At 40.4% G+C, this 13,750-nt stretch overlaps 1 long non-coding RNA gene across 1 annotated transcript in view; it reads left to right on the forward strand.

The window, feature by feature from the left end:
* LOC122803294 overlaps positions 1-13,750 on the forward strand; it is a 173,383-nt gene that overhangs the window by 90,708 nt on the left and 68,925 nt on the right. The window contains exon 2 of the long non-coding RNA XR_006365100.1: positions 7,151-7,295. This is a non-coding gene — a long non-coding RNA (uncharacterized LOC122803294). The remainder of the gene's footprint in view (positions 1-7,150; positions 7,296-13,750) is intronic.

Raw genomic sequence — 13,750 nt, forward strand, 5'->3', positions numbered from 1 at the left:
GGTAATCTTCATTCATTCCTTACTGATGGGACAGAGTCCCTAGATACTTTATATCCTGGGAGATCCTCATGGAAGGATGTTCCTGAGTACCATTGAACCAAAGTATGCTCTTCTCCTGGAGACCAGATCCAATTTGTAATGAGTGATAAAGGTATGAGGGGTAGACCGAGTTGCAGCTGCACAGATATCATCCATTGAAGCCTTTGAATGAAAAGCAGCAGAAGTCGCCACTGATCTGGTGGTGTGCTTTGACCATGCTCGGTAGATGAATTTTATTATGTTGGTAGACAAAGGATATACAGTTTCCCAACCACTTCGGTAAGGTAACTTTAGAGACAGGGTCTCCCAATTTTGGGCCTGAAAAGGAAATAACTGGTCTGATTTACGTACTGGTTTTGTTCTGCCCAGATAAAATCGTAATTGTCTATGTACATTTAGCAAATGAAGGCAATATTCCCCTTTATTTGAGTAGTTAGGAAAAAAGACAGGTAGGTCATTTGGTTAATTGTCAATTCTGAAATAACTTTTGGTAGAAAGGAAGGGTTAGTCCAGGAGTGATACTCTGTCCTTATGAAAGACCATGAAAGTGCGCTTGATGCACAAGGCCTGAATCTCGGATATGCGTTTTGCTGAGGTGATGGCTACAAAAAATAGTGATTTCCAGGATAAGAACTTCATATCGCAAGTGTTTCCAGGTTCGAAAGGTAGTCGTGTCAGGGAATGCAGTACTAATGTTAAACTCCAAGGTTCATTCCATTCTTTGAAGTGTGGTCTGATATGCAAGACCCCTTTTAAAAAGGTTTACAGAGGCGATGGGAGATTGAATCTTGAAATCCATTATGGAAGTTTGTGATGGCAGCTAAATGGACTTGAATGCTGAAGGCTGCTGTTCCTGACTGAAGAACACCTGACAAATAATCCAAAACCACACTAACAGGAGCTGAGCAAGGGTCTAGATGTTCTTCGTGTTTCACTGTTGCAGTCATTACATTTGGGTTATCTGCTTGCAGGTAGCCCTCAATCAGCCTGATTAACAAAGTCTTGGGTCCTGTGTCAGTTTCTGTCCCTTCTTCCATGACGTCAGGTCGTCAGGGGTATAAAACATGCAGCCAATGCCATTACCCCAGTCTATCCTGCCGTGCGGTGCCCGAAGCAGAAGCAGTTCGCAAGTGCTGGTCGGCCGACTCCTGAAATTTTCGTTTTTGAGTTTCAGAACCAAAGTCTTTAACTAAAGCTAAGTACCCCATTGGGGAAACCTTTTCTTGCTCCTTACCGATGTCAGTAAAAGTTAATAATTGCATTACTTGTGGAAAGCAAATACCTCATAAAGATTTTCATTCGTGCTGTATTCCTTGGTTAGGCCCTGATCACGAAGTACCTTGCTATCGGTTTTGTGCTTTATTTAATCAGCGCACTATCCGTCGTTGGTATATTTGTGCCTCTAAATATTTCGGTTCTCGGTTTAATTATCCAGAAATGTCATTGGTTAGCCATCCGACTACCGGGATTCCGAAAAAACGCAAAGATAAAGACAGAGACAGGCCGCCGAGGTCCAAAACTGCCGACGACACTTCTCCTAAGCCAGTCGCCAGTTCACTGGTACTCAGTGAGGCACTTTCACAGCCCCTGATACCTGCTACTTCTGATTCGCAGGCCTCTACTGAGACCCATTCGGAGTCCGGTATGCCGCGAGATGCTTCAACTATGGAACCCGCGGATGTCTCTGCCTTGGATGGGTCCGGAGCCGCTGTGCAGGCACCGGCTTCTGAGGGTGTATTCAGGCCTACGGACTTGCATATTAAACTGATGCCATCTTCTTTACTTAGGCCTAAATCTCAAACCATGCCTAAAAAAACGATGCCCAGGCCACATGCTCAGGCCTCTGTGCCTAAAAAAACAAATGATAAGAATGGCTGAAGATCTAATAACTCTAATCGGGAGTAGCCAACCCCCCCCCCCTTCTAAGAGGCCTAGGACTGAAGTTGATTATGAATCTTCTGACGAGGATTCTGTTTTTTCTGATTCTTCTGATGATCTGGATTTGCCCTTATCTACTTATGAAGATTCTGATGCAGAGGACTTCATTCCCTCTGCTTCACCTCCTGAGGATTTTTCTTTTGTGGGAAACTTACATACTCTTACTGGGAAAGCCAGAATTTTTCTGATTCAAAAAAGAGCCTTAGGGATTTCCTTCTCCTACCTCAGAATAGGCCTTTAGCTATTCCTCTTGTACTAGACATTGTTGATAATGCTTTTTCGTAATCTAGTTTGGCCCCTGTTTCCTTGCCTCCCACTCCCAGAAAACCTGACAGATACTACAGAGTCCCTGAGTTCCACGAGTTCCTTTTTAAAAAATCCTATTGCTGATCCAGAGATTATTTCACAGGGCATTAAGGCTTCTACTGCTAAAAATCCTACCCCTTCTGATAGAGACTCCAGGGCGCTGGATAGATGGGGTAAGAAGAATTACACTTCTGCAACCTTGGCCATTAGGGCTTTAAACCGCCAGTTTCCTATGTTAAAGTATCAGCAACAATGTTATTGGATTGCTTAAATAGAAAATGATGTTGATTCCTGACTGTGTAGAAAATAAAGAATTACAGGATGTAATGCATTCTGCTGAACAAGTTGGAAAACAGAGTTTGCAATGTGGTTTTGATTCATTAGAGGCCTCTTGCAGGGCTGATGTTACTGGGTCTGTGCTCAGAAGGCATGCTTGGCTTAAGGAACAATCTTTGCCTGATCATGTTAAAGCTAAATTGTTGGATGCTCCCTTAAATCAGGACCGCCTGTTCGGCAACAAGGCTGAGGAAGTTCTTAAAAAGATGGAAGATAAAGCTAAATCTATGCAAACTGTTAAAGATTTCTTAAAAGTTCAGCCTCCTAGATTTAGTGGGCACTAGCCCTCTAAGAATTGGTCCTTTCCAGCCCCTTCCAGGTCTTCTCAAAACAAACCCAGACACAGCAAAAACCCCAGGTTTCAGTCCCAGGGGACAAACAGGACTAAGCAGTGGGGGGCATCCACTTCCAAATCTGGGAATAATAAGACTCCCCCCTATGGTAAACAGTCTCAATGACTTCCTTTTAAAATTTACAAGCACTTATCAACTGACTGCCCCTTTGGGGGGAAATATTGCTCTTAATGCAAAGAATTGGGAACTCATTATCCAGGATAAATGGGTTTTAAATACAGTGTCTCAGGGATACAGATTTCACCTCCACATGTTGCCAACACCAAGCGGGTGGCTGGACCTACCCCCAAATCAGTGGGCAGAGGCCCAAAAACAAGTACTTTCTCTCTTAAGCATGGGGGCTATTCAACTGGTACTAGAAGAGGAAAAGGGACAAGGTTTCTACTCGAGACTTTTCCTGGTACCCAGAAAAGACAATTCATGGCGTCCTATCCTGGACCTGTCTACTCTAACAACCTTTTTGGAGATTCCAAAATTCAAGATGCTGACTCTTCACCAATTACTTCTTATACTAGGCAAAGATGCCTAGTTGGCAACACTAGATTTAAAAGAAGCATACCTGTACATCCCAATCAGGGAATCTTGCAGAAGAAGATACCTATGCTTCAAAGCAGGCTACACGTACTATCAGTTCTCTGCACTGCCCTTTGGCTTATCTACTGCGCCCAGGGTATTCACAAAGTGCCTAGCTCCAGTTATTGCATTTTGCAAGCAAAGAAATATTCAAATATACCCATACTTGGACGATTGTCTAATTCAGGCAGAAAGCCAGGACATACTTTTGAATCATCTGGCCTTTGTACAAATGGTTCTAACTTGTCTGGGGTACACCATACACGAAAAGAAATCACACCTGGTACCCTGTCAACAAATTATATCCCTGGGAGCAAGCTTGAATACAACTTCCCAGATGGCGTATCTCACGCCAGAGAAACAAATTAATTTGACAGCCTACTTCAAACAGGTGGCCACAAAAACCCTGCTATCTGCTAGACAAATACTGCAAGCCTTTGGGTTCATGGCCTCCTGCATTCTTCTAATTCCATATGCAAGACTGCATATGAGGAAACTACAGTGGTATCTAAAAAGCCTATGGTGTCAACATTCTCAGGATCTAGAAGCAATGATCCCCATCATACCTTGCCTATGCCTAGAGTTCCTATGGTGGGCAGAGGCCTGCCACCAAAACAAGGGACTACCTTTCACACCACCCTCTGCCGCCCAAACCCTAACAACAGACGCATCAGACTATGCATGGGGGGCTCACCTAGCAGGGAAGTGCATTCAGGGTAAATGGAACCCAAGTCAAATGCACCTGCATATCAAACAAAAAGAAATGTTAGCTGCACAGAATGCTCTGACAGCCTTCAAGGACAACTAATGGTAAAGACGGACAACACCACTGTTATGCAGTACACAAACAAGCAGGGGGGTACACATTCTTACCCCCTCTGCAGACTAGCCATGGCATTGTGGAACACAGCCGTGAGCTGCCAAGTGCACCTACAAGCTCAATTCCTGCCAGGAAAATTAAATACACTGGCAGACGGACTAAGCAGAAACCTCATGGACCCACACGAGTGGAAACTGGAACCAAGGATTTTCAACATGTTGACAAGCAAATGGGGGAGCCCAGATATAGACCTGTTTGCCTCTCCCCAGAACTACCAATTATTTTGCACAAGGGCACCCCACAAACAAGCCTGGAAAGGGGATGCTCTGTCCTTCAGCTGGAAAAACCCATCAGTCTATGCCTTTCCCCCCCTCTGCCTCTGCTCTTCAAAGTACTACTAAAAATCAAACAGGACAAACCAAGGATGATTTTGATTACTCCAGACTGGCCATGCCAACACTGGTACCCCCTCCTGCACAGTGTCACGGTTATCCCCATGGCACCTGCCTCAGACTCCTTCCCTGTTGTCTCAGCAGGACAACCAGATTCTGCACCCTCAGTTTCTAACAGTGAACCTTGCAGCCTGGCTAATTACATAATTTCTCCTTTACTATCCCTCAGTAAATCTGTGATGGATATCATTTTAGAGGCAAGGAGGCCTAGTACTAGAAAATCTTATGCTGAAAAATGGAAAAGATTCTGTGCTTGGAACCAATCTCAAGGGATGAGCACAGCAGCACCCAATTTACCTCAGATTTTACAATACTTAACTGAGATGCTTCACAAGGGCCTGTCTTTTTCCTCCATTAAAATCCACGCCTCAGCCATTTCAGCTCATTATAACACAGAACCTGCCCTCTTTTTTCATCCACTGCTCAAACAGTTTCTCAGAGTGGCCAGAAATTTGAGACCACCCAGGAGAGCTCCAACCCCAGCCTGGGACCTTAACTTTGTTTGGGAGAAACTCACTCTACCTCCTTTCGAGCCAGCTGCTACTGCAGACTTGAAATTTATTTCTTGGAAAGCAGCTTTCCTTTTAGCAATCACTTCAGCTAGAAGGGTATCTGAATTACAGACCCTTATGGCAGTGGAGCCTTTCATCATCTTTCATGTGGACAGGGTGTCCCTCAGAACCAATCCTTCCTTCATGCCCAAGGTGGTATCCAGTGTGGCCCTTAATCAGTCCATACATTTGCCAACCTTCTTTCCCAATCCACAGAACAAAGGGGAACGGATACTGCATTCCTTAGATGTGCACAGACAACTTAGATTCTACTTAGACAGAACTAAACCTCAAAGGAAATCTGATCAACTTCTGGTGGCATTTGCTGCAGGGAGAGAGGGGAAGGCTATTTCAAAGAAAAACATTTCCAAATGGATAGGCCATTGCATTCATTTCTGCTGTAAACACCATGGAAAACTTATCCCACAAGGGATCAGACCCAACTCCACCAGAGCTGCATCTACCTCTACAGCTTTTCTCAGAGGCATCCCTACCAGGGACATCATAGAAGCTGCTACCTGTAGTTCTGTACATACTTTTACCAAGCATTACCATCTGTCAATTTTCTCTAAATCCAGAGATGGCTTTGCCACTGCAGTCTTGCAGGGCCTTTTAGCTGGTCCTAATTCTATCTAAATTCCTCCTCCCATCCTTAGCTTTGGGAATCTACCCAAAAGTGATGACTGCAACAGTTAAACACAAAGAACATAGTACAGTTGTGTACACTTACCATAAATGTAGATGTTTGAGTGTATTCAGTGTTGCAGTCTTGGTTACCCTCCCTCCTGCCCCCTTTCTTCTTTTGGATATACCTCTACTCTCCTTTACTATGTTCAAAAACTTTTTGGTGTATTTGCTTTTTTGTTGGAGGTATAACCTTGTAAATTTATAGATTTAATTGCTTCCCTTTAAGGGGGCACCTGACATGTGGGGCAAGAAAAACTGATGTAATGGCATCGGCTGCATGTTTTATACCCCTGACGACCGGACATCATGGAAGAAGGGACAGCAACTGACACTGGACCCAAGACTTTGTTAATCAGGCCGACTAAGGGCTACTGCAAGCAGATAACCCAAAAGTGATGACTGCAACAGTGAATACACTCGAACATCTACATTTATGGTAAGTGTACAAAACTGTACTTTCATTTGCTTATTTGTGCTTTCATAAAATGAATGTAGTCTGTTCCTTCCAGCTTCTCTGGTACAGCAGAAAATGTCAAGATTTCCCTACACGCACTGTCCCTTAATTCCATTATTTTTTGAAACATCTGTTCTTGAGCAGTCTCATTTTTAGCCAGCTTTTTCCTTCATTTCAACCTCTGATTTTTGCAGTTTTATCAACTCATGTGAGTATCTATTTAAAGCTTCTTGGTTAGGCTTAAAATGGCCTGCAAGGGTAGGTACTCTAGCATTTATCTATGAACCTACGATTCTGAATGATTCAGGGTCAGCTTTACAACATCTGTTTATCAAAGTCCTTCTTTTACACAGAGGATAGTTTTGAGATGGAGATTGCATTACAGTCTTGTGCTCCCACCATAACCAATTTCTTTTGCATTGTTATATGGTGTAATGATTGCTGTGTTAGTGTTTGAACATTTAGTGTCAGTGTTGATGTGCAGCAGGAATAACAGAAATGAGCTAAGGTTCATTCTTAATGAAGAAAAGTGATTCTTTGTTGAGGGCATCATTTGCTGTTTGATTTGAGTCAGCTGTATAATGTTACTAACAGAAGTGATCCTTACCTAGAATATGTTTTTTTTTCCTGTTTTCACATAGGATGATGAAGAGATTTCAACAAGTCCTGGAGTCTCAGAATTTGTTAGTGATGCCTTTGATGCTTGTAGCCTAAATCATGAGGACCTGAGGAAGGAAATGAAACAGCTAGTGCTCGATAAGGACAAGGAAACAAATGCAGAGGAAGGTAAGAACCAAATGTCAGCAAGAGTTGAGAATCTGAGATGCACCTTTTTGTACGTTCCATCCACTACATGCATACATGTATACATGCAAATATTTCAAGCACGGGCATTAATGTCCTTCTAGCTTGTCAGTATACCAAAATATTTGTTCCCACAATAAGTGTCCAGGCTGTTTTTAAAAATATCTAAACTAGTACATGCCTTGATCTTATTTGGTAGTCTGTTCCATGAACCGGCTATTCTGTCAGAGAACCAATTAGTACACTTCTCATTCCTATAGAATCTTCTACATAGGTTTTCTGATGATTCTTTAGTATTTTTGATAACCCCAAACATTCCCAGAGATAGTTAACTCTAAATGCCCTTATATACCTGAATAAGATCTCCTCTTAGGTATCTGTAAGAGCCACTGTACAAGTTCAGATGTTTTAGTCTTTCATAATAACTTAAACTTTCACACCTGTGGATGCCCTTGGTATATTTCCGCTGTACTCTTTCCAGTTTACTCATGCTTTTGTTGTCTTATATGGTTTCCATATTGTTATTCCATACTCAAGTTTGGGTCTAATGTAACTAGCAATGACTTCATTATTTTTGATTTCCTAGACTTTATAATTATAATCTTTTTATATAATATGCAACCTATAGTTCTGTAACTATCATTAACCAATTGGTTGAAATGATTAAAAAAACTCCTAGCTGAATCTACCCATATACCCAGGTCCTTAAATGAGTCAACAGTTTCAGTCATTGTGTGTTGTATTAAATATTCATCTTTCAATTTATGTCTCCAAAATATCATATGCTTAGTTTTTGATGTATTTATCAGCATATTATTCTCCTGTGCCCAAATGGTCAATTTAGTCAAGTTATTTTGCAAACATGCCTTATCTGTAACGCATGTTATCAGTTTACCCAATTTCAGGTCATCTGCATATAGACTGTATAACACCTTAGATTAAAAAAATTTGGTCTGAAAGATACAATCTAAACAAGTAAGGGGCTAGGACAGAGCCCTGTGGGGCACCCTGCCTGTAAGCAAGGATTTCACCTGTTCAGTTGCTGTATGATACTTGTGTCCTATTTGTAAGCCATGCAGCTATCCATCTTACCAAGAGTATGTCAATACCTAGTTGTACTAATTTATTGATCAGTGTTTTGTGTACGACTCTGTCAAATGCTGAAGTTAAATCTATATAAATTACATCACAGCACAATTTTTCATTCATAGCTTCTGTTGTATTGTTGTAGAACATCATGGTACAGGTGGTAATATTTCTGTTTTCAACATGTGCATGCTGATATATGGTTTCAAGTCCCAACCTAGCACTAGTACTTATGATGTTACAAAGTGTTGGCTAGAGCAAGCAGTTGTGATCTTAGTTCATGTGATATTGAATGACTTAAGTGATTAATGAAGCATGAGAAGAAGATGCAAGTATCTGTACATATCCACTAAAATGCATGCAGCTTACATTTGTCAGCCTCAGCTTTGAGAAGACTGGTTTCCTCTGTTTTCTCTTTGAAAATCTGTGCCATTAAGGACAGGTTTTACTTTAAAAATGATGCTGTAAAATGCAGTGCTTACTCAAGTCACTTTCAAATACTGATACTGACAATCTGATTGATTTAAATGAAAATGGCCAGAAAAGTTAATTTACTTAAGTTGATAAGCTTGACCGGACATATGATCCCTTTTTGGGGGAAGAACCCCAGGAATCACCTCTTAAGTGACTTGCACAGAATCACATAGCAGGCAAATGGAGGCTGTGGGAATTTAATCCAGGACTGCTGCAAGTATGCTGTTGTAAGCTCTGCACCCAAATCCCTGTGTGAAGTATCTTTGTACTGTTACTTTTTCACCCCATTGTTATTACATTTTTGCTAGTAGTAGTCTATCTAGTACTCTTATCAGTTGGTTGCAGTTTAGTCCATCATTATTTATACATCTTGTTGCATGATGATGTCATTGTCAGAGTTCTGACAAAACCTCCAGACTCTTGATTCTTCTGCCATACTGGGCCTTGAATCAGTTTCAACATCTGCATTGTCCTTTAGAACTAAGAAAAAGCAATGCATTATTCATTATAGGTTCTATTATGATTAGTAAAATGCTGTGCCCATGCATTTGATGTCCATGTGTCTAATTACCTTAGCCTAACTTTCTGCTTTGATGAATGGTAGCCGGAAACATTGCTGCTTTAAAGATTTAATGTTGATTTGTTGTAGAAGTGTAAAAGTGCTACTGTGAATCCTAGCTGTCATGTTTTGCTGCCTATAACTAATAGTGGGTAGTAGTGAATGTGTTTTTGTGGATTTCAGTTTCATCAGTTGGTATAGCCAGTGAAGCCAGGAATATACAGTGGTTTTAGTTCAGTTTTATCATACATTATGTTTTTTTAATCTGTGTGTTGGTGTAACTCTTGCAGGGAATTTGCTAGTTTCTTGAAGAGAGATTTGCATTGGTTTGGTAATATAAAAGTCCACCTGAAAACTTTAACCTTCTTTTTATGATGCCTCTTGCAGCAAATCCATAATGTAGGATATGTACATTCATCAGCTCCAGCATTTTCTGGCAATTTGCACCTTTCCAGTACCACCACCTAAAACTGAAGCAATTCCTCTACTTTGACTGATTGATGAACTTTGTGAGTGAACACCTTTTTGGACTATTTCAGTCCTATCCTAGGCCACAAGACATAGATAACTACATGAGATTTATACACATCAGCAAGGGTGTAAATAGTAAGAAATATACAGTAGGCAGTAATGCAACTTCATAACAAACATAAATCGTAGTGCAGGATTCAACATGACACTGGAATTAACCATTAAACAGTTGTATACTTGAAAAATTATTCATGCATATCGTGATGGCTCTTATTGATAAAAGATACCCTCACGTGTTCACAGTTTTTTCACATAACATTTCTTTATCAACTACCTATATTCTTCCAGTCTTAATAATTACAATTTATCAGTCACTGTCAGTAGCAGATATATCATCTTAATCCATATTTTCACAGTCTTGGACTTCAAAATACATGAAAATAAGTGGTGCTTACCTTAATGTTCATTGCTGCTGGAATTTGTAAAATTAATGGAAAATGGTTGTTGGTGAAAGTCAGTCTCCTATAATATTCAAACATTCCTATGGGTGCAGGGATTCTTTTTTTAAGTGGTGGGAATTAGAAAAACCCGAACTATAAAGGAAAATGCACTGCACATCCTGTTCATGAACATTGGTCTAAGTTTAATCAGAATGTCACATAAGAGCTAGAGATTTACAGACTTTTTGAAAATGAATTACTTTTACTCTTGTTTCATTTCTTTGAAGTAAACATAAATCTGTAGTTAGGATTAAACATATGGCTGAATAACAACCTAAGGGAAAAGAATCATGTTTCTCCCCCTTTGCACGTGGCTGCTGTTGGAGCGGTGGTGAGTAGCTGGTTTAGAGTACTTTTTCCTCTCTCAACTCCAGGAAGTACTCAGTTTGGACTCCTAAGACTGCAATTTCCACCCACCAATACCTGCCTGGGTCACCTTTATACCCTGGACAATTATAACCTGGACAAAACCAAACAAAAGTTATACTCTGGTTTAGAGTACTTTTTCCTCTCTCAACTCCAGGAAGTACTCAGTTTGGACTCCTAAGACTGCAATTTCCACCCACCAATACCTGCCTGGGTCTTTCTCCCCTGGGTTACCTTTATACCCTGGACAATTATAACCTGGACAAAACCAAACAAAAGTTATACTCTGGTTTAGAGTACTTTTTCCTCTCTCAACTCCAGGAAGTACTCAGTTTGGACTCATAAGACTGCAATTTCCACCCACCAATACCTGCCTGGGTCTTTCTCCCCTGGGTTACCTTTATACCCTGGACAATTATAACCTGGACAAAACCAAACAAAAGTTATACTGTATGTTTCTGTGATATTTTTTCTTTTAAAAGTGCTCTTTTTGTTATTTCTGGTTATCCTCTCCTGATGCATATACTAGACTTCTGCCAGTCTCCACCAGCAGCCATACCCCCCCTGTCTGCTATACTGCTTGACCCCTTACTCTGTCTCCTCACTTCTGCTGACTACTATATATACTGCATTACCCCTAAATCTATTTGTGACTCCAGTACTTACTTCCATTCCCCTTCTCCTACCTAAAGTACTCTCTTTCTCTCCTGACAATATCCTAGTTTCTCCTCCTACTTCCCACGCCGTATGTTTAAAGTGTCTCTCCTGACTGTTTCTTTTCCTTGCAGTTCTTCGTGCCTATATCTACCTCCTAGTGTTAGTTTAATCTGTCCCTGTGTTCTCCGTTACCATTTTCACTACTTCTTTGCCTCCCTTGTAACTATTCTGAAACTGTTTCTCCTGAACTTCATTTATTCCTTTTCACCTTGCCTCTAGTTAACCTAACTAATTTCTTGTATCCAGCCTACTCCCCTTGGATATCTACTTTCTGATTGTTCTCCCCTCCTCTGCTCTCGCACAAAGTGTTTCTGCCCCGCTCCGCTCCCCTCCCTACCCCCAATTTCCACCCACCCCCAGGGGTCCTTAACTTATACCTCACTAGACACTCCCCCCTATCCTCCTACCCTATCTCCATCCTCCATACTAGACCTCTCCCCCAACCTTTACTTCTCTTTTCTTTCCCCTCCACTCCTTCATATCCCCCTATCTTTCCGACTTCCAACTCTAACACTATTCTTTTAAAGCTGCTTCAACCACTATTTAACCTTATCTCTACCATCCTCCTCCTACATAACTCTTTCATACCCTGACTTATTTTACATTCAGTCTACTATCTATCTAATAATTACTTCTTATCTGTCTAGCTTTGACTATCCCCTATCTCAACTTCCATATACTTATTCTCCATTTTATCCCTTCTTTATACATTGTTGCTGATCTACTTGTTCTTAACTAATTATTTTTAACAAGTTACTCTAGTTCCTCAACTCTTCACTACTATGTCTCCAACTGTAAAAGCCTTTCTCATCTATGCCCTTCTCTTTACTACTGCTATAGCCTCTCTTTCTTTATCTTACTATATCACCTCTTTGCAAATGAACACTTTATATGAACAAAACCTTCATCTAAAGCAAACTTTACCTTCCTCTTTCTTCAGCTCCCTTAATCATAGTAACATTACCTGTTCTTCCAACTATCTACTGCCAAAATACCATAGGGTATCTCACATTACCTTCTATTTTAACAAAAGAATTCTTAATATTTGCCTCAAACTTATTAAATTACTATCTTTTTCCCATCATCAACTCCTCTTACATGGTGACATTCATCCTAATCCCGGTCCCTCTACCCTAAGCGATTATAACCAAAATATTAATTCTTCTCCTCTGCTTGCATCAGGTACTAGAGCAACCAACTCCCTTCTAATAGCTCACATCAACATTAGAAGTATTAATAACAAAATTCACCATCTTCATGCTCTCCTTCACTTGCATTCATTCAATATATTATGTATAACAGAAACATGGCTAAAACCCTCTACTTTAGACCAGGAAATCACCCCTCCTGGCTATAACATACTTAGAAATGACCGAATAAAGAAGAAAGGTGGCGGTATAGCCATTATCTACAAATCCAACCTACAAATTACCCAGTTTAAGGAACTTCCATTAACAGGCCCCAAAACTGAAATTTTATCAATCAAGCTACAGATTAACAACAATAAAGCAATCTATCTAATTTGTATGTACCTTCCCCCTGGTAATAATACCCAGAATCTAGAAAACCTACTCAGTTCTCTTTCTAACCAACTACCCCAAGAAACCATAATACTTGGTGATTTCAACATTGATTGGAAAACCTGTGCAGCCCAGCAACCTACTAACCATATTAATCTCCATGGTTACTCTCAATTAATAACAACTACAACTAGAATCCATAAACCAAATAAGAAAGAAACAATTCTGGACTGGATTCTAATTAATAACACCCCTAGCAACTATACTCCAGGGACACTTCCTGACAGTATTAGTGATCACATACTTACATATGTTATCAGACAAAAATTGAATATTCCTAATATGCATAAACTAAGAAGATGTCGCTGAAAAACATTTTTCAACCCTGATAACTTCCTTACTGAATTACAGGCATGTGACTGGTCACCTTTATCACACCTTGAACTTAATGAAGCAGTTACCTATTTTAACACTAAGTTTCTGCAAATCCTTGACTATCATGCTCCATTCCACTCTACCAGGATAAGAGCCAAAACTGCCCCTTGGCTAACAAAGCAAACAAAAGAAAAAATTATCCTTAGAAATAAAATCTGGGCTAAATGGAGAGCTACCAAATCTCCATCTGATCATCTCCTCTATAAACAGTTAAGAAATACTACCAAGAAAGACACTCTTAGAGACAAAAAGGAATTTTATCTTAATCTTCAAAAAACTACTCAAAATACCCCTCAAAATTTTGGTCAG

This window comes from Protopterus annectens, chromosome 5.part1 (assembly GCF_019279795.1).
Source record: "Protopterus annectens isolate FY-2018-M chromosome 5.part1, PAN1.0, whole genome shotgun sequence".
Taxonomy (NCBI): domain Eukaryota; kingdom Metazoa; phylum Chordata; order Ceratodontiformes; family Protopteridae; genus Protopterus; species Protopterus annectens.